Here is a 27,212-nt window from a genome sequence, read left to right as displayed (position 1 = left end):
GCCACCTATTTAGCACTTTGTAAAATAGATCTCTTTTTCCAGAGAAGGAATTGAACTTCATGTTTTTTTCTGGAATGGCTGCCTTTCCGTAAACCATGAAAACTATCACTATTGTAAAGTGTAATCCTCCCTGGCACCACTAGATGGTGTGTGCAGATCATTATTCTAGGGCAGTGGTTCTCAAACTTTTTTTTTCCTCAGACCACTTGAAAATTGCTGAGGGTCTCGGTCGACCACTTAATGATCATTCCAAATGTTGTTTGTACCATTAGCTAACTATTGTAATGTGCTTTGGATAAAAGCGCTATATAAAACAAAACTTTCATAATAAACATTTTTTGTTCTACAAAAAACACACAACTCACATTTTAATATCAGTAGTCTTACCTTTCTAATGCAATGGATGTGCCCTCTCTCCCCCACCACAGCAGCCCCAAAACTGGGGCTGGGAAGGAGCGGGGAGTCTCTCCCTCTCTCCTCTGCCATGGCAGCCCCCAAGCTGGGCTGGGAAGGAGGGCTATCTCTCCCCAGCAGCTGCAGCCCTGGAGCTGGGGAAAGTTGCTTCTTTCTTTGGCTGCTGCAGCCCTGAACGTCCCGAATTCTCCCCACCCACTCTTCTCATCCCCACTGCCCCTTTCAACCTACTCCCTATTCCCCACAAGGCCACCACCTCACCTTACATGTGTGTCTTCTCCAGGGTCCAGGCACCTAATTAGTGGAGCCATATGGGTGGCCCTTCATTCTCTCATGTGCAGCCACCCAGGTGCACACCTTAGAGGGAACTATCCGTGGACCACCTGAATGGAGCTCACGGACCACTGGTGGCCCATGGGCCACAGTTTGAGAACCACTGTTCTAGGGAGATTAAAATCAAAGAGAAAGGGTAAAAGAACTGTAGTTCCAGAAAACAAATGTACTGTGTCCTTGAGACAGTCATGCTTGTTCCAAGGACATGCACATATGAGTTTAGTGCATTCATAGCACTGAACTCACCCACTCTTTTAACCTAACAATGCTATTCTGTTGACTGTGAAGCCTCATTAAAAGTGTACTAAAATGGTTAAGTAGGACATTTTCCTACCAAGTAAGATTTTCAGATTTCTAATTTGTTTTATTTTGATGGATTTAATAATCACATTTTGTATGCCCTGCTGTGGCAGGATTTAAAAAAATACTGAAAAATGTTATGGCCATTTAAAATATTGAGAGCTGTGCTTTGTTAGGATAATCATGAAGTTAATCAAATCTCATGCTTCATGGAGCTGGGAGAGAGTTTGTGTGCTTAAAGTAGGAACCCTGTGGCATGAACTACAATCTTATATTTAGTTAGAGTTACTTGTGCTAATAAAAACTAAGTCCTAGGAAGCAAGGGGTAACATTTGATCTTCCATAAAATGTGCATAACTCCTTGTTGGTGCACGATAGGAAATCCATTATCTTATACCTCTGATAAACATAGTTATCTAGGCAGGTTGCAAGTGGAGATGTGCTTCTTGACTATTGAGGGCCTTGAAAATTAGGACCCAGTGGTGATCAGGAAGGATCCTGACTTCTTTATCCCCTTATATCACATTGATCTAAAACCCTTTACATGCTAAGTGCAGTGGGTGAGGGAAGGAAGGAAATGTGGTTCACCTAATTCTGGAACAGCAATATTGCTAATCCCAAGCATTCAAAAATCAGGAGTCCAGGCCCCCAAATCATGCAATTGGCTATAAATCATGGTGGTTTTAGTTTTTTGAAATATATTTTGGATCCTTTGCCTTTTTGGGTTTCTGGGCCTTTAGGTTTCACTCAGGTGGCGTTTTCAAGCTTTTCTCCCCAGCCATGACAACTAGACATTTACTTTTCTGTAAAAAGTGAAAAGTGAGTTTCTCAAGTATTCTCATGAATCCAGGAGCTGGGTTTACATCCCATATCATGAGACTCATGATTTGGCATTACTGCATCATGTACACTGCATACTGCCAAAGGCACAATCTCAAAGCAGACAGACTAATAGGCTGAGCCATTGTGGAAAATCCCGTATTTCCCCAGAACAGGCATTCTTCTTAAACGTTTAGGGACAGTTTCTGAGCAAATCCTCATAACTTTAAATCTGGAGTAACTGAAATCAGTGAGTTTATTCTGGAGTTGCACTGGTGCAAATGAAATTGTACTCTTGCCTCCTTGATATTTAGAATATACATACATTAAACACAAAGTATGAAAAGCAGATAATTATTTGGAATAGACTGCTTTCACCATACTAGGGTACAGCCTCTCTCTCAGCTTGGATTGTCTCCCATTCTTACAATAGCAGGGACTGATGAAAATGAGGGTAAGTAGGCTGCTAAGAATAACTGAGCTTTGCATTCAAGTGGTGAATGCTTTCACTCCCAGCAGTGTAAGGGGATGGCAGAAATCTCCTGTTGGCCCCACACTGTTAGCAGGTGTTAGAACTTTGGAGCCCAGCATAGAGCTGCCAGTTAATTACTGCTGACTCCCTGGGGCAGATGTGGCTTGTTAAACTCCACCCTGAATACAGGAGGTGGGAGAGCCCCCTTCTAAGGGGGGAGTTAGTGGTAAGAACTTAATGACATGACCAAAAGTTTGTTTAGTGAGAATTACTTTTGGTATTAAAAGCCATACCCCAGGAAATGGGTAGCTTTTGATCTTACACAAAGTGAGTGCAGCCTTTAGCAGGAGTAGGACTGGGAATCTGCTAGTTTATGTCCCTGATGAGCATGGTTTTCTAGGTAGGCTGCAGATAGAAAAGTTGTCACTGGGTCAGTTGTGGTCCCAGACTGTGAAGGGCCTTGAAGATTTGGTTTCAGTGGTGAGCTGAGAGTGGTGGTGTGCTGCACTCCTGGTGACTAGGCCTGCTCAAGAGATGAGCTGCTGTATGCTGTATAAACAGAAGCTTCTCACTAGTCCTGACTACTGAGACAAACTCCTTGCAATACGCCTAATCCAGCCCTCTTACTTCTTAAAGGTCCTTCTGGGCTGTAGAAGATTTAGCAAAATTTGGAATAAACTAGAAAGAAAGAATGTCCTAAGGCAAACAGAAGATCTACTAAAAACAAACAAACCAACCAAAATAAAACCCTTGTATGGGATGTGAGATTTACAAGCTTTGACCTTAGATGTACTTTTCTCTCCATGTGGATTCTGCCATTTATTTCACTTATTTCTCCTTCCTCAAAGGCTCTGCATCAAAGTGACTCCTGACCACAGAGATCTGCTTGAAAATTCTTTCACAAGCCATCGGTGTCTTCTTGAACACTGGAATATCACTGGACTTACAAAGTAAGGAACTTCTTCCCTACTAAACATTTAATGTGTTACTTTCACAGTATTCTTAGCTTTTGTAAGCTTCATTTGGGCTTGAGATCAAACCTGGCTGCCTTCTGCAGATTCCTGAGACCAATGTATTAAGATATATTTTATAAGTTATGGGTGGAGTTTTTGAAGTTGCCTGGCCAGATACCCATAATACTATGCCCTCCCCCAACACAAAAAAAAATACAGAGAAAAATCAAGCAGCAGGCTGGAAATATCCCAAAAGCATCAACCTATTAATGAGATTAGAAATAGTTATACCCCCAAAACCATGGCTTTTCTGTAGTACGAGGAGACTGAAATTACTAGTAGATGTAAAGTGGTTTGTAAATATCTATATTAGGGCTGTTGATTAATCCCAGTTAATTCATGGGATAAACTAAAAAAATTAATCACAATTAAAAAAATGAATCATGATTAATTGCACTGTTAAACAATAGAATATCAATTGAAATTTATTAAATATTTTTGAATGTTTTTCTACATTTTGAAATATATTGATTTCTATTACAACACAGAATACAAAGTGTACAGTGCTCACTTTATTTATTTTGATTACAAATATTTGCACTGTAAAAATAATAGTATTTTTCAATTCACCTCCTACAAGTACTGTAGTGCAATCTCTTTATTGTGAAAGTGTATCTTACAAATGTAGATTTTTTTTTGCTACATAACTGCACTCAAAAACAAAACAATGTAAAACTTTAGATCCTAAATGTCCACTCAGTCCTACTTCTTGTTCAGCCAATCGCTAAGACAAACAAGTTTGTTTACATTTACGGGAGACAATGCTGCCTGCTTCTTATTTACAATGTCACCTGAAAGTGAGAACAGGCGTTTGCCTGGCACTTTTGTAGCCCGTGTTGCAAGGTATTTACGTGCCAGATATGCTAAACCTTCATGCTTTGGCCACCATTCCAGAGGATATGCTTCCATGGTGATGATGCTAATTTAAGAAAATAATGTGTTAATTAAATTTGTGACTGAACTCTTTGGGGAAGAATTGTATGTGCTCTGCTCTGTTTTACCCTCATTCTGCCAAATATTTCATGTTCTAGCAGTCTTGGATGATGACCCAGCACATGTTCGTTTTAAGAACAGTTTGACAGCAGATTGGTACCTTCTTTGCGTTTTGTCAAATGTGAGATTTCTGAAAATAGCTAGAGCACTCGACCCAAGGTTTAAGAATCTGAAGTGCCGTCCAAAATCTGAGAGGGATGAGGTGTGGAACATGCTTTCAAAAGTCTTAAAAGAGCAACACTCAGATGTGGAAACTACAGAACTTGAACCACCAAAAAAGAAAATCAACCCTCTGCTGGTGGCATCTGACTCAGTTGATGAAAATGAACATGAGTCGGTCCACTCTGCTTTGGATCATTATCAAGCAGAACAAATCATCAGCATGGATGCATGTTCTGTCCTTTGGAATGGCGGTTGAAGCATGCAGAGATATATGAATCTTTAGCGTATCTGGCACGTAAATATCTTGCAACGTTGGCTACAACAGTGTCATGTAAATGCTTGTTCTCACTTTCAGGTGACATTGTAAACAAGAAGTGTCAGCATTATCTCCTGCAAATGTAAACAAACGTGTTTGTCTGAGTGATTGGCTGAACAATAAGTAGGACTGAGTGGACTTGTAGGCTCTAAAGTTTTACATTGTTTTGTTGTTAATGCACTTTTTTTGGTACATAATTCTACATTTGTAAGTTCAACTTTCATGATAAAGAGATTGCACCGCAGTACTTGTATTAGGTGAATTGAAAAATACTATGTTTTTTACAATGCAAATATTTGTAATAAATAAACATAAAGTGAGCACTGTACACTTCGTATTCTGTGTTGTAATTGAAATCAATGTATTTAAAAATGTAGAAAAACATCCAAACTATTTAAATAGTATTCTATTATTGTTTAACTGTGCGATTATTCACACTTTTTAAAATTGCGTGATTATTCGCGATTAATTTTTTTAATCGCTTGACAGCTCTAATCTATATCCATGCTTGTTGACACCCAAAGTGCTTGATGAATTGATGTAAGATGCTCAAGTACCTGGCAATACTTCAAAAAGGATGTTGGAAAAGCTGGAAAGGGTTCCGAAAAGAGCTACTCGAATGATCTGAGATCTGGAAAACATGCTTTAAACTAAACAAATTGAACTTATTAACTCTCTCAATATGTTTAAAAGAAGGTTAGGAAGTGACTTGATCATCACCTAGAAGAACCTACATGAGGAAGAAATTGTTGAAAGTAAGATGGCTCTCTAGTCTAGCAGAAAAAAAATCATAATGTGATCCAACAGTTGGATGCTGAAGCCAGACAAATTCAGACTAGAAATAAGCGACTAGACTAGAAATAACTGGGAGTAATCAACCACTGGAATAATTTACTTAGGATTGTTATGGCTTCTCTGTCACCTGAAGTCTTGATTTGAAGACTAGGTATCTTTCTAAAAGAGAAACTACAGTTTGGCTTGATTTTAGAAATTACTGTGGGATGGTCTATGGCTTCTTGTTATGCAAGAAGTCAGACTAGATGATTATAATGGTCTCTGGTGGTGTTAATGTCTATGAATTTTTTAAAAAAGAAGCTAGAAATAGCAAAAGACAAGACTTTCAATTCAGTAACAGGCTCAGCACTGTAACTCCACTTGCTTCCTTGGCTTCATAATAAAAGCCCATCCTGACTATTATGTGAACTGAAAAAGTTTGACCAAACAACTGAGCCTTACACGTAGATATTGACTATAATGTAGCTCGTGCACATGGCTATTTGTCACAGATGGGGAGTGTGTGAGAGGGTAGGTAAAATGTCTGTTCGGTTATATGCTTTAGATTGTATTCTCTTATTAACCATGCTTTTGCCACCTGATGTCCACCTAGGATATGCTACAGATTTTACATTTGATTTTGCAAGCCCCTTTAAGAGTTAACTATACCTAAAGAGTAAAATACTAGAGGGATTCAGCAAAAAATATAGTTTTGAATGTACAGTTTTCTCCTTGTATCTTCCTCTTTGGCTGTAATACATTAGTAAGCCTAGGACTGTGATGTTGCTGGCTCTTTGGCTCCTCTAGAGTAGGGGTTTTCAAACTGTGAGGTGTGCCCCCCCAAGGAGGGGGCACAGGAACATTTGGGGGTCCAGCCCCACACGCTGGGGCTCAAAAGGTGGATGTGGCGCTCCCTCCCTGACTCATCTTGGTGGGCTACCCAGCCTGTGGGTCAGTGTCAACATCTGCTATGGCCACCCCAATTTTCGTTCTCAGCAGTCTCTGCGCCCGGCGCTGGCTCCACTCCCAGAGACTGTCGCATGTGCCTTCCCGTACCCTGAAAACCTGAGGGGGAAGGGGCTGGTATTGTCTATTTTTGTCTGGGCTGTGGGGGGCCGTAACCAAAAATTGTAACTCAAAGAGGTGGGGGCGCTCAGCTCAAAAAGTCTGAGAACTGGTACTCTACAGTATTCAGCCCGTCTGTGGAAGGGGGAGAGGTAAGAGGATTTTATTTTGTTATTCTGTGCAGTCTTGCAAATATTAGTACACTCTCTATTGTATCTGCTTTTCAATATAAATTCCCCACAATTTAAGGAATGCTCTGTGGCAGCTTATTGCATCAATATAGTCAGCTGTGTGTTTGCACCATCACTCAGTAGTAGGAGTGAGTTCAAGCCCCTTGGTTACCCCAGTGAAAGGAAGAGTCCTGTTGGAATTACTACTAACTGTTATGCTTTCTCAGAGTACAAAGAATTGTGTCTACCTCTCCCATGAGTGTACACCACACATCCACAGGGCTGAATTGCTGTACCTGTGGGTATTCATAGCATATTCATAGTCCAGTTCATACCCTTGTGGTTAAAGGATTACATGGCCTGGTGAGGATGCTATGTTTTACAAACACCATATATATTTTAGTGGTAAAGCTTTGTTCTAAAGCTGTGGTGTTCTGCAGAGACTTCAAATGTGTGCAGCACATTGTGAGGCTCCTACAGAGCTGTCACTTCCACCTGATAATGTAGCTGGAGTGAAAGGGCACGTATTACTTCTATGCCACTCCGGGGGGATGCCCCTGCCTCTGATGGCCCTACGATAACTGTCAGAGTTTAAGGCCAGAAGGGGCCCTCAGATAAGAACAGAAGAACGGCCGTACCGGGTCAGACCAAAGGTCCATCTAGCCCAGTATCTGTCTACCGACAGTAGCCAATGCCAGGTGCCCCAGAGGGAGTGAATCTAACAGGCAATGATCAAGTGATCTCTCTCCTGCCATCCATCTCCATCCTCTGACGAACAGAGGCTAGGGACACCATTCTTACCCATTCTGGCTAATAGCCATTTATGGACTTAGCCACCATGAATTTATCCAGTCCCCTGGATTATGTAATCTGACCTCCTGTATATCACAGGCCACCAACAGTGATCCACACAGTAAACCCAACAACCTCATTGAGATCAAAATATTACAGCTCATAGCAGACTAGACTATTATGTGCCACAGGCATAGGATAGGAAGGACCAAGGTGCCCCAGTTCCTGAGGCCCCTGCAGTGCCAGAAAAATGTTTGAGAGAGCCAGAAAATCCTGGAAAATGACCTGCACCCTGCACCCTGAAGAGAATAGCAGTGACCTTGGGGAGTTTTTTTGCCTATCTGACCTGGGGGGAAATTTCTTCTGACCCCACATATGGCAATCAGTTAGACCCTGAACATGTGGGCAAGAACCAGCCAGCCAAGAACCCGAAAGAGAGAAAATACTTGATGCCACCTCAGAGCCCTGGTCCTCCCATCCAATGTCCCATGTCCAGTCATGGCCATACATGATCTTTCAGAGAAAGATTAAAAAAAAATAATCTCAGAATATGGTGGGGGCAGGAGAACAATCATTTTTAGCTCAGTTGGCAGTCTTCTTTTTTTCAGGACAGTGCTCCTTTAACCCCTGGTACAGAGTCCCTATTCCATTTCTTCCAATGGACTTGTGCTAGAGCAGGAGCATTCCCTCCAGTGCACTGGCAGTTGCTAAAAAAGCTAAATGCGATAGCAAAATGCATATCAATGGCTCTGCACTTGCATGCACTTAGGATACTAAATGCAGGAAACCTGCATTTAAGAACAGGGGAGAAAAGGGGACAGTGGAAGGACTGGCTTAAAAGGAGCAATTCATACCCTTTCACAGAAAATGACCCGACTGTCCGTGGCCACTACATAGAATATCAGGGTTGGAAGGGACCTCAAGAGGTCATCTAGTCCAACCCCCTGCTCAAAGCAGGACCAATCCCCAGCTGAATCATCCCAGCCAGGGCTTTGTCAAACCTGACCTTAAAAACCTCTAAGGAAGGAGATTCCACCACCTCCCCAGGTAACCAATTCCAGTGCTTCACCACCCTCCTAGTGAACATTTTTTTCCTAATATCCAACCTAGACCTCCCCCACTGCAACTTGAGACCATTACTCCTTGTTCATGCCAGGGCCGCCCAGAGGATTCAGGGGCCTGGGGCAAAGCAATTTTGGGGGCCCCTTCCATAAAAAAAGTTGCAATACTATAGAATACTGTATTCTTCTGGGGGCCTGGGGAAAATTGCCCCACTTGTGCACCCCCCCCACCCCCCCGGGCAGCCCTGGTTCATGCTCATGTCAGTTACGTTCCATGTGAATTCTCACCAGAATCACACTGCTCCTTATTTAAGTTATAAACACGGATCCTAGAAATCCAGTTTCTGACTGAAAAACGTGGAATTTGTGTTGTTTTTATTTTACAGAGAATCTTTAGTTTTTATGTTTTGTGAAAAAATAAACACACTAACTAAATTTTACTGAAAGTACTAGAGTCACTTATTCAATGCACACAACTTCTCCGTCTTTTGTGGTTGATTTTTTGAATGCACTTTAAATTTACAGTGGAACCCCATTTAGCCAATCTAATAGGGACCAGGATCAGATTGGATAATCAAAAATTGGGATAATGAGGAGAATTGGCCAAGAGCTTTCTCTCTCACGTTTTAAGATGGCGGTGGGAGCTTGGTCAATCAGCCTCATGCGGCGGTGGTTCAGGCAGCTGGTGGTTCAGTTAATATGGAGGGCTGGATAATGGAGGCTCGGATTAACAGGGCTCTACTGTATATCAGTACAACATTGTGTTCAACTGATACCTATATATAGTGTGACTAGGGAAACTAAAGTTCAGTGTTTCATTTTAATCGCAGAAAAATGTGGATTTTTTAAATCAGAGAATTTTGGGGGGTTTATCTTGGAAAATTAGGTTCCCTTGTTATAAACAAGAAATATAACCAGAAAGCCCAGTAGTATCAGTTTATGATATGGTCCCCATTTCCAAAATGGCCTCTAATTTTGGGCACTTCAAAATTTGGGTGCATGACTTGAGTCACCTTGAACCTTTTCCAGAGTGCTGAGCAGCCACTGGCTCCCACTGATGTCAGGAAGGGTTGGTGGCCAAAATTAGGGACCACTTCTAGAAAATGTGGGTCTAAGAGTTCCAGAGAAGTAGCTTGAGAGATGCAGGCCTCTGAAGAGGACCTGAGGCTTGTCTGTAATCCTTGACTCATTGAAGACTAGGGGAAAGGAAGACCTCTAGGCACCTCAGTTTGAAGAGATGTGGGCAAATAAAAACGTATGTCATCAAGCAGATGCTGCACTGTGTGGATTCTCTCTGAATGAACAAACAAATATTGGCAATAATAATAAACCCTAGTGAACAGGCTGAGATGCAACTTTGACTGCTCCCCTGTTCACTTAGACCTGAAAATAAGGTGGGGAAACAAGACGGAGAATCTACAAAGCTATTGCCCGGTGTCGGCGCTAGCTATAAGAAACACTTCACAATGAATTATTTTTCTTATTTCTTCCCCTCTCTTCATTCAGCTTGTGAACAAGCTTGGCTACAGTGCCATTTGCAGGTTCCATCCATCCACAGAAAATGTCTCTTTGCAGAGACTCTGCTGGCTCTAGGGTATGAATAATGCAGGAGAAGTGCTCTGTTGAAGCTGGCTTCATTGTCACTTTAAGTTGAACATGAATAATTGAGCAAATTTTCTTTTCAGGGACAAGAACAGCTGTCATCTGAGCCACTTAACCCCATTTGGCTTGCTTCTCTCTGCACCTTCTGAAGCTTCTACATGTGGTCTTGCCCTGTATTAATATATCACATTCAATTTTGGAGTGTGCATTTTTTGGCCAGGATGTCACTGATAGTCTGTTACATTTGTTAAATTGGCCCAGCTGAGTGCTGTCTATGGAACATACATGTCATTTAATCTCAGATTTTTAATCCTTTTGTTCCTGTGCCGCTTGGTGACCTGGTGTGACTCAATGGCCTAACATTCCATTGCTTTGAGTGACTTAAAGCTAATCTTTGGTGGGGATGAATAGTATGAGAAGAGATAGATGGGTGATATATATATAAATAGGCCTCTGTAGATTACAGAGTTAATAGTTTGTAGATTTAACTGGTAGCAGGGGCGGCTCCAGGCCCCAGCACGCCAAGCGCGTGCTTGGGGCAGCAAGCTGCAGGGGGCACTCTGCCAGCGCCGCGAGGGCGGCAGGCAGGTTGCCTTCGGCGGCTTGCCTGCGGAGGGTCCGCTGGTCCTGTGGCTTCGGTGGACCTCAGTGGGCCTGCAGGAGGTCCACCAAAACTGCGGGACCAGTGGACCCTCCGCAAGCAAACCACCAGAGGCAGCCTGCCTGCCATGCTTGGGGCGGCAAAATCCCTAGAGCCGCCCCTGACTGGTAGGCTATATATGTGATCTTCCCATGGAGTTTGAGAATTTCATTCCAGTCAGGGCAATTTCCCTCTCCAGTTCAGTACTACATGACCTGTGCCACTGTTGTATCCTGTGAGCTGTTCTGGAAAACAACTTGTTTGTTCAGTGATAGATGCACTGTCTACTATAATTTCTGTGTGCACTGGCAACAGCTTATGCAGAAAAGTTGGGTTTAGTCAGTGTTCTAGTCATCAGGTTTTTAACCCAAGGATGTTGTGGAAGTGCTGGTTCAAATCCAGATAAGGTAGATTCAGCTCTGCATCTTTCTGAGCAGATAAATTGAGGCAACTTACTGTGGGGGTGTCCTTCAGTTGCAAATGTTAGTGATTCACATCCTGTGCACTCCTCCTGATCACTGTATCTCATGAGCCTCTAACAGTCCAATTTCGCCACACTATCCTTTGCTAAAACATCCCTTTCCCTCTCTTCTGCAGTTGGCTCCTGCCCTCCACCCCTGAGGTGGCTGTATTTGAGTGGTGCTGTGGCTTGTAAAATGCTTGAGGATCTTCTGTGTGTAAGACGCTACATAAATGTAAAACACTGTTACTGCTCCAGAAAGCTTAGTTTTAAGGAGCTGCAAACCTTGTAATCACAGAACACATACTATCCAGTTGATTGGAGGGGGAAGTACTGATTACAGTACCACTGCCAATTTGCAAGGGTGAAATGAAACCCACCATTATCACTCCTTTTCAGAACTGCCAACAATGGCTGACCCACTGGGTTTAAATACCCGTCCTCTGCCATAGGCAGAAGTGAAAATATTCTTGGGATAAGGGGATTGAGCGATCAAGCTCCCAGGTCTATGGGGAAGAGCTCTCTAGGTGCAGGGCCCACTCTTCACCCGGATGCACAGGTGGGAGGAGCTCGCTCTCTTTTGAGTGTGTGTGGGGGGGTGGTTAGGCACCAGTCTCCGGTATGTGTGGGGGGAAGGGAGGATTGCTGTGCAGTTTCCATCCTGGCCTAGTGTGGAGGGAAGTCCCTGGAAGGGAGGAGAGCAAGCCTGCCCCACCCTCCCCCTGGGCAGCAGAGGTTCCTGACCCATGGGGCTGCAGCCAGCTTTCCACTGTGGCCCATTGGCTTTCACTGCTAAGATAAGGCAGCCCCCCCTGAAGGCAACGGAACTATGTTAGTTTGACAATGTTGCCCGTAGTCTTTGCCTCCAAGAGTTTACAATGGCTTCAGGGGGGTGGGAGAAGGAGACTTAAAATATGGGCTGGATTGTTTTAGAGAGAGCTAACGTGATGTGTGCATACTAGAACAACTTCAAAATCCAGAGCTGGTCATTATTCTGGTTGGTATGAGATCCAGATTCAAATCTAGGTCCCAGTCTTTTACCTCCAGGTTGGGAGGCACCAGATGAAAAATGGCTTGATCCAGACACACTTTTAAACTTGATCAGCAGAAGTAGGTAAGGGCTCCAGCAGCCAGCGTGAGAGCACAAAGAAAGGGTTCAAATCTCTAGTAACGAATGGGGATGGAAAAGTTGCTCTGAATGCTCTCCTTGGTTGCTAATTATTGTCTGCATGGAGACAGGTGCCTGTCGGGTGCATCTGATGATACATCTCACAGCAGTTGGGTTGTTCAAATGAAACACTGGCAAATGATAATGAAAGTGATTTGTTTACAGTTTAAGACAATATTTACCATCTTAACTCCTGGAAGTGCTGTAGAAATGCTATTTTAATTCTCACAGCACTTCTGCAAGATAAGCTAGAGCTCTTAGCAGAGCTGGTGGGGGAAAATGCCAATTATCTCTTTACAGGAAATGTGGAGGAAAAAACAGCTTTTCTAAATTTCCCACGAGAACTGTTTCCTTTGTCAACAACCAAAAAGGGGGGTAGGGCGGGGGAAGCCTATGAAAAATACCTGAGTATAAAACATTTTGGTGATTTTTGGTAACTGAAGATATTTCTGTTTTTTTCCCATTGAAAAGCAAGAAAATATTGATCAAAATGAGGATTTTATACAAACATAATTTTGGTCCAAGAGCATTCTTTGTTGGAAAAGTGTTCTGACCAAAAAAGAAAAAAAAATCAATTAACCCATTTGATAGATGTGGAGAGAGACAGGTGAAGGCTCTTGCCTGAGGCCGTGCTGCAAATTAGTGGACAGAAATAAAATCAGAACATGGGGGTTCCAGACCTGTGTTCACTCTTCTAGTTCTCACTGCCTCCCTGATTAACTGAGCAGATGGAGACAAACAAAGCAGGAATTCAGTTGAGGATGTGTAATAGATATCAGAAAATGGCTCTGGGCGGTTTAAGAGTTCAACAGAAGCCTAAAAGTGAATTACAGCTTCAGGAATTGAACTGCCTCCTTCACCCATCACTGGAAGTAAAAATAGGCAAAAACATTTCACTAACAGCCTTTGTGAAGAAACAGCTTGGTTCTGCTTTCTCAATACCGAGTAGGTGGCATGTGGGCAGAACTGCAGTATCATCACAATATGAATACAAAAAAGATTGGGTCACCTGGCATTTGGGGGATGTTCGAAGTGCCACATGGCTAAATACAAAGAGAGTGCTTTGTTTGCTTTACCTGAATCTATGCTGTTTCCGTACAATATAGCTAACTAAAGACTTCATCTTGCAGTGGTATTAACAGAGTAAACTCAGCTGTGACAAAACACCTCCTCCGAGAAGTGATGCTTTACTCTTCAGATAGATACTTCATTGGACTCCAGGCAGTAGAATGTGAATGACACTAGACTGTTACCTATGATACGTGTCCATTTGCAGACCTGTTACAGTTTAGCATGATCACTGTTTGTGGCATGTTCAGCAGGAGCTGCTTTCATGCATGAAAATCCCAGTTTATGTTGGGGAGAAATAGAAATACGACATGCATCATGGCAACTGGAGAGGTTGCAATGTGACTGTCATATTTCTTTTATGCCACAGGATACACTTCCAAAGGGGAAATTAATGTAGAGTAGCCAAAATCACCAGAAAACAAAGTGTGGGAGGGAGGTATAACTAATTGTAAGGATATATATTTCTTCACTACCTTGAATAAATTCAGATATGTACTAGTCTTTTTAGCAAACTGGGTAGGAGGGAATATTTAAATAAGATTCCAGGATTGTCACTCTGACGTCTAGAATGTCTGTTGACGGAATGTCTGTCAGAGGGAAGCAATGGAAACTGCTCCAAGCACTGCTGAAAGCTCTTTGTTAAGAATATCACCAGCCTCACTCATCACTGGGATTCATGAGCCGTTACAGTCCAATTTTTAAGTTCTCAATCATTTTGACTTTACAAATTACAACCATGCAGTGTACAGCTACAGTGAAGCACAGGGGTGCTGGAGCAATTTGAAGAGTGGGGGTGCTGGGAGCCATTGAACCACATTGTAAAGCCTGGATATGATGGAAACCACTTCAAGTGAGGGGGTGCTGCAGCACCTTCTGCACCCCTAGTTCCAGCACCTATGTTGAAACATGTATCTGTATCCTAGACCATGGTGACATCAGAGTTAACTCAATCAATTACCCCCTTACTCTACTGCTAATTTGCCTGAATTGGTTTCATTGGTTGTATGAGGGAGATTGCACAGATGGTGCATTACATGGTCCAATTGCCACACCCATGGGATTGCATGACTTTCAGCTACTAGTAGTCTTACAACAGCAGAACTGAAAATTCACAAAATTCCCCTACCACAAAACTCATTTGCTTCTGCAGCCCCGCTCACGTGCTGTGCATGTGACTAGGCCTGGCCTATGCTCCAGTAGAGGGCACGGTTACAAGCTGATACAATACTTGTGGGTGAAAGCAAAATTCTCATTTATTTGATGCAAATCTACTTTATGCAAAAAAAAAAAGTCCTACTTGAAATCATGAATGAAACAGAATAAATGAATTCATAAGATCCTTATTTATCTTTCGAGCAAGAAGCTCTGAGAGGTAGCGAAAAAGCAGTAAGGTGAGACTGAAAGAAACCAAAAAGAGTGCTGACTGGAAGGCCTCTTCTTGTTCCTAGAACTTCTTTTGAGGTTGTAGGTTTGGGTGTGTTAGTGGGAGGTTCCAGATTGAGTTTCCTGTACCCTGAGGTACTGTATTTACAGCACAGGAAGAGAAATGTAATATTCTACATGTTGCCCTATTAATAGATCTGCACCCTGACATAAAGATCACCTCCAGGGTAGGTCAGTCCTTAGCCTCTGCTGAGGTTGCCAGCAAGGAGATGGCTGGTGATAGTACTCACGGTCTATGGTATGTACGATTGTCCAATTGGAATTCCGATTCAAAGAATTCAAGACCTAAAGGAACCATTAGATCTAGTCTGACCTCCTGCATCTTACAGGCCTGAGAATTCCATATAGCTAAACTGAGACTTTAACTGATTTTATATGAACCACCAAGCAGCCGTCTGATAACTGATTCAAATGTCTCAAGTAGTTACCTAGAAGTAAAAGGAACTTTATCCCATCCCAGGGCTATCCAGGCCCAGCCTCTTTCTGCTGTGCTTTTAATGACAGAAGTTGTACCAGCACTGACAGTGCATATGCTCTTAGCCTGCAGGAGGTTGCGTGGGTGCTGCTAGGAACAAGCAGTATTCAAGGTCTCACTGCCACCTCATTCAACAACAGCATCAACTGATTGACTCTGACAGCCTGCCAACCATTTTTGTTCAAGCCCACATCCTTGGAGTCCTTTTGCATGTATTTGTTTTCAGTTTGCCTAGGTTTCTTGGCTTGGGGGAAAAAGAAGATATGATGCATGACTGGCTGTATTTCCTTAATGATGAAGCTTCTGACTTCAAAATAGAAAGCCTGGCCATTATATCAGACCAGTGAGAGATTGGTATTAAATCTGGGGTTTACAGATGTTACTTCAGAATTTACAAGGTAATCTAACAATATATTGTTTAGAGAGCAGAGTTCTCCAGCCATATCCCTAAAGTGCAAAATGCTCCAAGCATGTTTCCAAGAGCTATTCTGTGTCAAGTTATAGATTTGCTCTCAGTCTTCTCACTATCTTTAAGATAAGAAAGGTGGTAGTGGCCAGAAAAGGGACCCTGTGTGTGTTTTCCATCTATGATACAGGGCAAGAGAGAGAAACCTAAAGTTGTATCCTGGGGTGGGCTCATCAGGTGCCAATAGCAGAGCAGCAGAACTGCAACAGTCACAAAGGACCATGTCACTGTGATGATTCTGGTAGTTCTCATGACTGAGAGTCACTGTATTAGCCCCTGCCACCAGCGTGAGGGAGTCTTGCTTATGCTTAATTGCATGTCTGCTCCCTGACACCACCTCCCTGTTACCCACCTGAGCACTCTCCTCTGGGCTGTGTCTGTCCTTACTTTGCCTTGCAGGTTCACACAAGGTGCACCCAGTCCATGAGTCCCTTGGAATCATTCATTTGTAGGGTCCAGACCCTTTTCTTCTGAACACTCATGGAAATACCAAGTCTGCTGTCCCAAAAGGAACAGTCACCACACCAGCTGGTCAGATTCTGCTCAAGGCTAGCACTTTGCTTAACATCACAGCACTGAGATATGTTCACAGTGAAAACAAGAATAAGTGTATTATCAAAGAATAGAGATTCAGGAGATAGTGAGAGAGTATATTAGAAACAAATGGTTACATATAAAACAAAATCATAACATGCTTTCTAGAGATTAAACTTAACTTTGATTGAGATAAAACTTGAGATTATTGAGCTGGGAGGAAGGAAGATGGGAGGTTAACCCTATAGTTTGCTTCAGTGTTTTCAAATGAGATTGACTGAGATCCTGTTTTCATAAATGGAAATGCTCTGTCCACTTACTTGCTAGGTTCAGGATGACGGGAGGGGTCTTTTCTATGCCTTCTACATATCCCCCCAAAGTTCATTGTCTGTACTCAAAGACAGGATAACCACTTATGGCTCGGTTTTTCCAGTGTGCTGCTTCCCTGTTGGCTTCATATCTCTTCATTAACATTTGACTATGTTTCATTTACATCCCAACAGAGAGAGAGACACATTTCTTACCTTGTCTGGAGGAAAACCTGTTTTTCACTTCTGCTGGTGAGCAATACCTTATACAGACTAAAACTCCATATTTTCAGTATGCATACATAGCTTCTCACATAGTATCTGTACATATTTTTCACAACTATATTAATGACCATTGTGACCCTGGCTTTCATTTAAGACCTCACATGATATTCTTTGGTTAACTAGAATCTGGATATTCCTTTAACCATCTTGCCAGCTGGCATTAAGGGGTTCTTGCCCTTTCCCTGCCATGAGCAGGAATTTGGGTTTGGAGAAAGGCTACCTCCTTGGAGAAGAATTTCTTTCCTTCCCAAGACCCCAGGGCAGCCTCTCAGTGTCTGCTCCAGGAGGCTTATGTTCTTCAGGGCTGGAGAAACAGCTGTTTTTCCCCCAACCATTGTTCCCTCCCCCTGCAACTTAACAAGAAAGTTAGACCCTGATCCAGCAAAGCATTTCAGCATGTGCTTAACTTAAAGCAGGTGAGTAGTTTCACTGAGTTCAGTAGGACTACTCACCTGCTTATTATAATACACTTGCTTGCCCCTCCCATCAGGTTTCAGCAAGTTGAGAGAAATGCAAAAATTATATAAACTGCATCAACGGCAACAAGTAAACTAGGCTGAAACTGGAATATAAATGGACAGCATTTATATTAATAACAGAGGTAAAGAAATTTGTTTTAAAAATTATTTAATGTGACAGCTTTCCATTAATGAGCAAATGACTTGTTGAAGTAAATGCCAATGTTTTCATAATAAATAGTGGCCTCTCCTAAGAACAGTGACAAGCATTGATTATTGAGCTGGGAGGAAGGAAGCAGCTCTGTGAAATCCGCTCAGTGTTCAGTTAATGCAGTGCAGCTCATCATCCTGGTACAGACCGTCAATCTAAGTCCAGAATCACAGGGAAGGGAAAAGAATTCCCCATAGACAAACTGAAAGATTTCAGCTCCGCCAAGGGCTCACGTCTAGCTGTGAGATAATTGTCCCTAATGGGCTCCATAGAGACACAGGCACCAAAACAATGAATGTACCTGTCAGCTCTCTGACACATCTGTCAGTAACGGCATTTCCAATTGCAAACACGGGAGAGTGAGAAGCTGGAACTCTGACAGTCCTCCCTACCCCCTCTTCTTGTGAAGCATGGCCATAATGTCTGGTACTGAGTGGAAAATAGAGCTATTTTCTTCTGCTCTGATTGGTTTCAGTGGTGATGAAGAAGACTCCCAGGAGATGAAAGAAAGATGGGAATAGAAAATCTTTAAATTTTTGGTGAATATGGTGTATAAGAAGAAGCTGTATTGATTAGCTGTTGGTGGGCAATGCACATGTTTTCATCACATAGCTCTCCCCACCAGCTAACTATCAGACCTGACCTGCAATATCCTCTGTTATATTAATCTCCCCTACTTCAGAAGTTCTTTCCAGGCAATTCAGTCCTGATCTGAAGTGCCCCTATGCCAAAATGGGCCTTGACTCTTCCCTTTTTGCCAATGCCTTATAATAGGTGTTAGTTCAGCCCCCAGTCCTGCAAACACTTACACGCATGCTTAGCTCTAAGCGCATGTGTAAAACCAAGTGTGTGTGTGTGTGTGTGTGTTTGCAGGATCAGGACCTTCTTGCAGATTGCGTTCATTTTAATTCTTTCGCAAATGATTTCTAACAAGGTGCTGCTGGGTGGCATGCTACATTAGTCCCTTCTTGGAATATGTCATGAATAATTGAGCCCCTTAGCTTCATAAATTAAAACTATTGCCCATAGCTGATGGCATAAAATCTGTGCTATATGACTGTTTAAGCAAGGGTGACTTACTCAGTCACATCTGAAAATACTTATTTACTGCCTCCCTCTCTCCTGAATGTATATCAGTGGTTGGATCCAGGAGATAGTTTTCTAAGGATGAAGTGTGCTTCCAAGAATCAGTTGCTGTGTAGTGAACTGGGGCTCTGCTGTAGCCACATCTTGACAAAGAGAAATTAAGATGTTCCATATTATACTATTGCAAAGTACTTTAGTTCTCCTTTTTCTCTCTGCAGCCATAATGTAGCCAAGGGAATCCTAGACTGCTTCTCCTACAGTCATACAGATTTACTCAAAATTGCTTGTGAATTTGGAGAGAAAACAGTCTACCAATAGCTAATGTTGAAATACATATTTTTTTAAAAGAGAAAAACCTAGAACTCCTGCTTAATTCCATTAATCGTTCCCACCTGTTGCACTGTAAGATGCAACCATTTTTTCCAAATCTGTCTTGTGCTATATTCAGGGGTGAAAGTAATTTAAAGGACTTACTGGTACTCCAGAGTCCTGCAGAAGGGGAGGGGCCTCAACTGGAAGAGGTGGGGCCTTTAAATCCTGGGGCTTTTAAATCAGGATTTAAAGGGCTCAGGGATTCAGCTGAAGCTAGGAGCCAGGCCCTTTAAATTAACCCCAGAGCTACCAGCTGCAGAGGCGGCTGGGAGCCCTGGGGTTTGGGCAGGGGTGAAAGTAATTTACATTTCTTAGCCATATGGTCCAATCGCAAGCAACCCACCCACCTCTCCTACGTACTTCATGGATCCCTCCCATTGCATGACATAGATAGAGAAAATAAAGCTACTATTACTACTACCAGTACTGTCTGTAATAAAACTTTACTATTGGAATAAGCCTGAAAAAGTGAAAACTCACTGTCACATTTTTCTCTGTGTCTTCCCTCCTCCTCCTCCAGCCCGGCGGCCGATGCTAGGCTCTGTGCTTTCTCCCTGCCTGGCACTCAGCAGCTGCTGCAGAGGCTTCCTTCTAGCTTGCAGCAGGGAGACTACCTCCTGCATAAGAACAGTTTAAACTCAGTTGTTCCCTGATGGTTCAGCCCCCAGGGTTAAGAGAGGTTTCTGGCATCTTTGTTAATTTCACTCCCAGTTGGTGGGGGGGAGGGAATTGTGTGTGACCATGGCAGGGGCAGTTCTTTTCTGCCCCCTGGATGAGGGGATCTCCAATACTACTAAAATACAATAGTAGGGGCCGGTTGCTGGGGTCGGGGCAGTCGCTGCAGCTGCATTGTTTGTGACACACACATTCATACATACACATACATACTGTATGTATGTGTATGTGTATGAATGTCACAAACAATGCAGCTGCAGCCTGCCACCGACCAGCAGCGACCCCACCGACCAGCAGCGGCCCTTGTGGACTGCTGCCTGCAGAGAGCCAGCAGGTGCTGCTGGGCTGGGTATGCCAAGGAGTAAGTAACCAAGGCAAAAACCACAGCCAGCCAGCCAGGGAGGGAGGGGGGAGAGGAAGGGAAAGTTTTTAAAGAAAGTTTTGTCAATTTCAGCCTCTGCACTCTGCAGGCAGGACAAAACAAAAAGAGATCTGAGATTGCACCCACTGTCCTAAGGACATTTTAGGTGTTTAAATCAATATAGAAAGAGGGTGGATTGGAATGAAAACTACTATTTCTTTCAAAGGAGGCACAATAATTTCGCTGAATATTCAGTTTTCCCCTCCAATCCCTTTGTGGTTTTGTCTATGGGGGCTATTTGCTTTCCCTGGAAATCTTTAGTTGCTTTAGCAAAATTGCTTTGCTCAAAATAAACCCTAATCATCATGACACATCTTTCCACCATGTTCTCTGTGTTTTTTGTGTTTTTTTTTTTAAACAGTAACATTTCAAAGAGGATCTGCAAGCAGTTTGGACATCACAACCATGATCCTCTGCTGGGGAGGGAATGGGATAGATTTGAACTTGGAAATGGTTCCTGATTTTGATTGTGTTTAGGAGATCCCCTCATCCCGGGGGCAGAAAAGAACTGCCCCTGCCATGGTCACACACACCCAGCAACAACTGGGAGTGAAATTAACAGGGATGCCAGAAATGGCTCCTAACTCTGGGCACTGAACTGCACAGGGAACAGCTGAGTTTAAACTGTTCTTTTGCAGGCAGCAATAGCAGGCATCTCAGCCAGTCTACTGCAAGCTAGAGCCTGGAGGAAAACCCCTGCTGGGGGGGAATGTGGAGGAATTCAGAGCCTTGTCTGCAGCCTGGCTGGAGGAGGGGGAGGGAGGAGACGAGAAACCAATGTGACAGTGAATTTTCCTCTTCCACCTGCTTTTATTAGCTCAGGATTTAAGCTGTGCAGCCAAATGCTTGTATTTGTTGTGTATATTAGTAGGAGAGATCCCCTCATCCCCGGGGGCAGACGGGGACTGCCCCTGCCATGGTCAAACACAACCTCCCCTTGAACCCCTCTCCCCAGCTACTGTGAGTGAAATTAACAAGGAGGCCAGAAACCTAGCCCTGGGGGCTGAACCATCAGGGAACAGCTGAGTTTAAATTATTCTTATGCAGGGAGCAGGCTTCTTTCCCTCCCTCAGTCAGTTTCCTTTTCTTACCAATCCTCCTTACCGTTGTGTACCAGCTTACTTTCACCTCTGGCTATATTACAAGAGGAGCTAGGTGTGTTTGAAGATGATGTACATTTTGGAGTAAACCATTAGTATTTTAACTCTTTCTATAGTGCACAAGAGAAATTGATGGAGAGTAAATAAGTCATACCCAACACATAGTGAGATTTTTCAGAAGTGCCTAAGTAACTTAAGCATGAGTCCCATTGACTTTCAATGGAGTTTTTGTTCCTAACTCACTTAGGACATCTTATCCCCTGGCATTTCTTTGCATTTATTTTGTATCCTGAGAGAGACCAAAGTTGGTCAGTACTTTTTGTAAATAGAAGAAAGACAAATCTCTCTTCCCTGGTCCCTTAGTATACAACTGCTCCAGCATGTTACTAAAAGACTCCATAACCAATACAAAAAATAGGGGAGATGCTGGCTACTACTGAAATTCAGTAGCCCCCTTTGAAAGAGAAATCACCAGATAACATTTACCACTGGAGAGAGCTTCAGCTTGTGGAGCACAGTATAGCATATTAATCTGATTTATAAAGTTAAGACCAAGGAGAAGACCAACCAGAATCTCAAATAGACATGTCCATGGGAGTCAAAAGCTTTTTTCCACTTTGAGTGAAAAGACAGGCAGGGACTTTGTATGCATAAAACATACCATATTAAAACTGTATGTATTGTCCACAGCTTCTCCCTTCAACCAAATCAGACTGATCTGAATATGTACTATAATGGGAACCACCACTTCCACTCTCATCTGAAGCTGCTTTTCAATAGGTACATAGGTTTAATGTCAAGATATTGTTAAAGGGCCCTCACTCTGCTGTATCTTTGTTTATTTTAAGAGTAAGTTCATAGATCATTTGGGAGAGATGATCCATAGGGTAGGATTTTTTAAATGTCTAGGGAGTTTGAGCCTAGATCCTCATAAGGTGCCTAACTCACAGTGGGAGTTAAGTACCTAAATACTTTCTGAGGATCTGGGCCTAGATCCCTAGGTCCTATTTCATCAGGCACTTTGAAAATCCCACCCTATGTGGAGAAAGGAATTTTTTAATTATTCCCAGTACTGGGGTCAATCAGGGACTACATTTTTGTAAAACTCTGCTGGATACCCATCTATGCCTAGTGACTTCCCAGAGTGCAACAGTTTAGGGCTTTCATCTACTTTTCTCCTCGCTAATAACAGTCTTGGTCATATATCTCTGTATGCTTATGTCCCGTATCATCTCTCGGGCTGGTGACAGAAGATTATATTTGTCTTTGGGGTTGTTTTATAGTGCATATTGCTAAAATATTCTCAGCCTCAACTCTGTGGGCATAATTCTGTCTGGTCTGCTGAATTGATTTTTCTACTTTGGAAGTTTGAAGTACAGCCAACTTCCCTCAGGCTGTCTGCAATTTATGTTCTGCCCCTTTTGTGCATGTTTTATGGGCTATGTATATTTACAAATTGCTGCATAAGATCATGTTGATCTCCATGTGTAACTCTCTTCAGATGTATCAGAGGGGTAGCCGTGTTAGTCTGGATCTGTAAAAGCAGCAAAGTGTCCTGTGGCACCTTATAGATTAACAGACTTATTGGAGCATGAGCTTTCGTGGGTGAATACCCACTTCGTCGGATGCATGACGCATGATGCAGATGGGATGTGAATGAAATGCATTCTGCCCTGTTAGCTGCTTTAAGGGTTTGCCATCTAAGAGACTGTGCATATTCCTTATTGGGATAGAAAGAAAAAGGAGAGAACTGATCCAAGTCCTGAAGCTATTACTACAGGATAATTTGTTCCATACTTTTACCGCTATACAAAGGTATTGTCTACATTTGGGAATATTCCTGACTCAGAAAATGGCATCCTGATTTAATTCACTTCAAAATGGGAAAATACCATTTCTGATTCTGAAGCACAGACAAGAGCAAGCTAAGGGTTTGCAGTGATTTAGCTCAGTTGATGCCAACCCTAGGTTGCCTTTGTCTCTACACTGAAGGATCAGGAGCGGTGCAGCTACATGGACTGCTGGTGACCAGTTGCTGAATTAAGGCTATTATTCGTAAGTGTCAATTAAGCCTAGGGCTTCTTAAATTAGTTGTTGTGCTGTATATTGTTCCCTGTGCAGAGGGAACTTAATGTCATCTAAGCAACTTCAATAGTAGAAGGTGGTTGCTTCATCTGAAGAGGATTTGGAGGACTTTTATATCCACACGGAGAGTAACTGAGTGATTTGAGCAGAATTGGAACAGAAAGCTTCTTGGGGGTAAGATTTTCAAACGTGCCCGAGTCCCATTTTTTGAAAGTGGAAAGTAAAGTTAGATGTTTTGAAACTCTGATTCTCTCTTGTTAGACCTACATTTGATGTCAAATTTCTATAGCCTTTATCTGCAACATCATACAGTTTTCTAATGTACAGGCTTCTAGAAATACCTAGCTAAGTGACTTTATTAAAAACTATCCATAATTATCCATTCATGTAAGTAGGGGGCAAGGGCTGCACTGGGATCATCTAATAAATCAGTGTGAGTCTTTTGAGGGGCATGCACGTTCACAAGCACTAATCAAGACTTTTATTCATCATGTTCTAAGCAAAGTAAGCATCTTTACTAACTGCATTCCCTGCAATGGATTTATCTGATCTCCAGGCACCTTTTTGGAGAATGCATGTGCTGGTTGTGCCAGTGAGAGCCAAAGCTTCACTCTAGAGTTTAGCCAAGTATTAAGTTATCAATATTTCTTGTCAAGGGACAAAATAAATTACCATGGAATTCATGACCCTGCTGTTTTCTGACCCTATCTTCCCATTTGCTTAATGAGTATAGCTGTATTATATTATCTTGCTAATTAATAAAAAAGCTTTGTAGTTTGTGAGCGGCTTTCCAGAAGATCAGTGCGACCTGTGGGAAGCACGTGTTACTGCAGTACTTCATGCTGCAGGCAGATTTGTTACAGCAAAAGTTATATTGATGTTGCACATTGTGGCATGTTGCGACATACTGCAGGGAGACTTAGTTCATAATTTTTGCCAACTATTTTGTGACTACATTTTGGCCTATGGATAGCTCATGAACTGCTTGCTGTGGATATTCCTCTCAGTTTATGATTCAGTATTTGTGCTGTGACATTAATCACCTAAATTATTTTTGGTTTTGTCCTATGACTGCGTGACCTATCTTTTATACCCAGAGGGGACTGATTAACTCTTTAAGGCTTTTGATTCTCTTGGGGAGAGAGAGGGGAGCACTTCAGAGGAAAAAGGACAGCAGGAGACAAGTAGGCCTAGGGAATTCTGGGATATTTTAACATATTCCTTACCTGTTTAAGTACCTGGCTTCCTTCTTGATTTTAGCCGAGAGGAAAATGGAAGTCCAATTTACTAGTTGTTTAGCAAACATTACATTCAATTCTCTTTTCGTAGTCTCACCAAGTAAATATGGCTGCATGTACAAATGAGGCCTTTCAGGGATGCACTAATTGTTTTGGTGCTAGTTGTGTGGCCAGGAAGGGGTTGGGAACGGCTGTGTATTGCTAAATGACCCCTTCTAATCTCATATGTAAAATACTTCATCTCTATTAAATGCATTAATTGAACTCGCTGGCCTTCCTTTTGTGTCATGCTGTTCTCATTCACTGCAGTAATGACTGAGTCATATGTGTACTTGGTCCTAGATGCAATGTAGGGTTACACATCTTAGTTTCTTGATTGACTATGTTAGTGCAGAGTCTGGGATTTTGGGAACAACGCAGTCCCTTTTGTGCTATGGTGGCTAAGCACTCTTATGGCATTTTCCAGTCTCCATTTTCTACCATCTACCACTACAGTCAGTGTCACAGATAATTGAATAGGAATTCATGCTTCATCCCATTTCCTCTCCATACTCACTCCCTGCCATCCTCATTACTAATGGAAAAACTCCTGTAGGTTACAGTGGGGTTAGGATTTCTCCCTAGGTTGCTTACCCCAGCTTCCCAAGGACACACATCACCCAGCTCAGCTCTTCCCCACATTCTTAGTTTGTCATGTCAAACAACACAAGATACATTGTGTCAGTGAGTTCCACCATTAATCACTGAGGCCAAGAACCTAGCAGCATTCAGAAGAGATAAGACGTTTACATTGAAAATGAAATCTTCCACAGGTACACTAGACAGGACAAAACAATTTTCAGTAAGATATATAATTGTTCATACATTGGGGCATAAACTAACCATTAACTGAGGGAGATTAGGAAGAAACTTCCCCTATGGGGAGTATATTCTATAATTGGCTATGACATCTAATACTGGCAGGACACAGGGCTTGATTTAGTATGGCAATTGCTAAATTCCTGTGGACATGTTGTGGTAGATAATCCACCAGTACAACTAGTGCTGTTTCCATAATATACACGAGCTAAAAACCAGGTTGGCAGGGGTCAAAGAGGCCTGAGGAATGCAGATACTGCTGGATTTATTTCATGGATTCTCTGAGTTTTTAGAGCCAGGAGGGACCCTTAGATCATGTAGTTTGACTTTCTGCATATCATAAGTGATTGAATTTCACTCAGTTTGACTAAAGCATAAGTTCCAGAAAGGCATCAGGTCTTGATCTGAAGACTTTGAGAGAACCACCACTTCCTTTAATAGTTTGTTCCAATGGTTAATCCCGCTCTCCGTTAAAAATGTGTGTCTAATTTCTAAGCTGAATTTGTTGGCTTCGAGCTATTAGTTCTTGGTGTGGCTTTCTCTGCTCCATTAAAGAGCTGTTTAGTATTCAGTATTTTCTCCCCTATGAATGTACTCGTACATTTTACTCATGTCACTTCTCAAACTTCTTTTTGGTAAACTAAACACAACCTTCTTCATAATCTACTTCCCACAAACTTAATACTTTATGCATCTTGTATGTAGGAAGGTTATCATTCTCTAAGACCATAGTTTGATGAAATTGAGCACCTTGGACAGTGAAACTACAGTAAGTTGGAAGCTGCAGTATGGAAAGTAACAAGGCTCGCAGGGCTCAGGCTAAAGGGTGGTTTAACTGTGGTATAGATGCTCATGCTTGGGCTGGAGCCTGGGCTCTAGGACCCTGCAAGGTGCGAGGTCCCAGAGCTTGGGCTGCAGCCTGAGCCCAAACATCTACACTGCAGTTAAACAGCCCCTTAGCCTGAGAGTCCAAGTCAGCCAACATGGGCCAGCTGTAGGTGTCTAATTGCAGTGCAGATATGCCCTTGAGGATTTAGGGTCCAGAGCATGACTCCATCTCCCTTTATGATGGCCTAGAATTTTCCTGAAGTACACTGGCATTGATGCCACCTGTGTAAACTGGGATATAACACATCGGAGGGAACATTACCAGAAGAACCCACAAAGAACCTATGCTGAGGTGTACATGAATAGCTCTGGTGTGCTTGGCATTGCAGGCACTGCCAGGAATTTAAGAGCAAGATTCCAAGTAGCAGAATAAGTTGATGTTGCTTCAGCATGCAGCCCATTAAACAAAACCATTGAGAGCTACAGTTAATTTTACTAGTTGCTGCTGCTCAGAGGCCTAATTAGAACTAATGCTGCTCATTTTGTAGTATCTTTTAACTAAAAGCATTTGTGTGCAAGGTGTGTAAGTGTCCCTCCTCTCACTTATTCTCTTGCCAATTTAAATGGAGTAAGCATGTAACAAAGAGGGGGACAAAGACAAACACCTGTTTCATACAAGCTTTCAGCAAACTGTCTCCTGTTCAGGCGTAAGAACAGAATGTGAAAGGTGCCTACTGTGTTTCC

The 27,212-nt window shown here is 42.5% G+C and overlaps 1 protein-coding gene across 4 annotated transcripts in view; it reads left to right on the top strand.

Moving 5' to 3' along the window:
* SYN3 (synapsin III) overlaps positions 1–27,212 on the top strand; it is a 365,180-nt gene that overhangs the window by 34,146 nt on the left and 303,822 nt on the right. Inside the window, exons 1-2 of one of the 4 annotated variants that reach the window (XM_039486062.1) lie at positions 2,462–2,564; positions 3,187–3,288. The gene's annotated coding sequence lies outside the window, so the exon portion shown is untranslated. Of the gene's footprint in view, positions 1–2,461; positions 2,565–2,701; positions 2,739–3,081; positions 3,100–3,186; positions 3,289–27,212 lie in introns of those variants that run through there. The other 3 variants (XM_039486054.1, XM_039486066.1, XM_039486023.1) reach the window with 3 other exon arrangements.

This window comes from Mauremys reevesii, linkage group 1 (assembly GCF_016161935.1).
Source record: "Mauremys reevesii isolate NIE-2019 linkage group 1, ASM1616193v1, whole genome shotgun sequence".
NCBI lineage: Eukaryota > Metazoa > Chordata > Testudines > Geoemydidae > Mauremys > Mauremys reevesii.
This window is presented reverse-complemented; position numbering and strand designations above follow the sequence as displayed.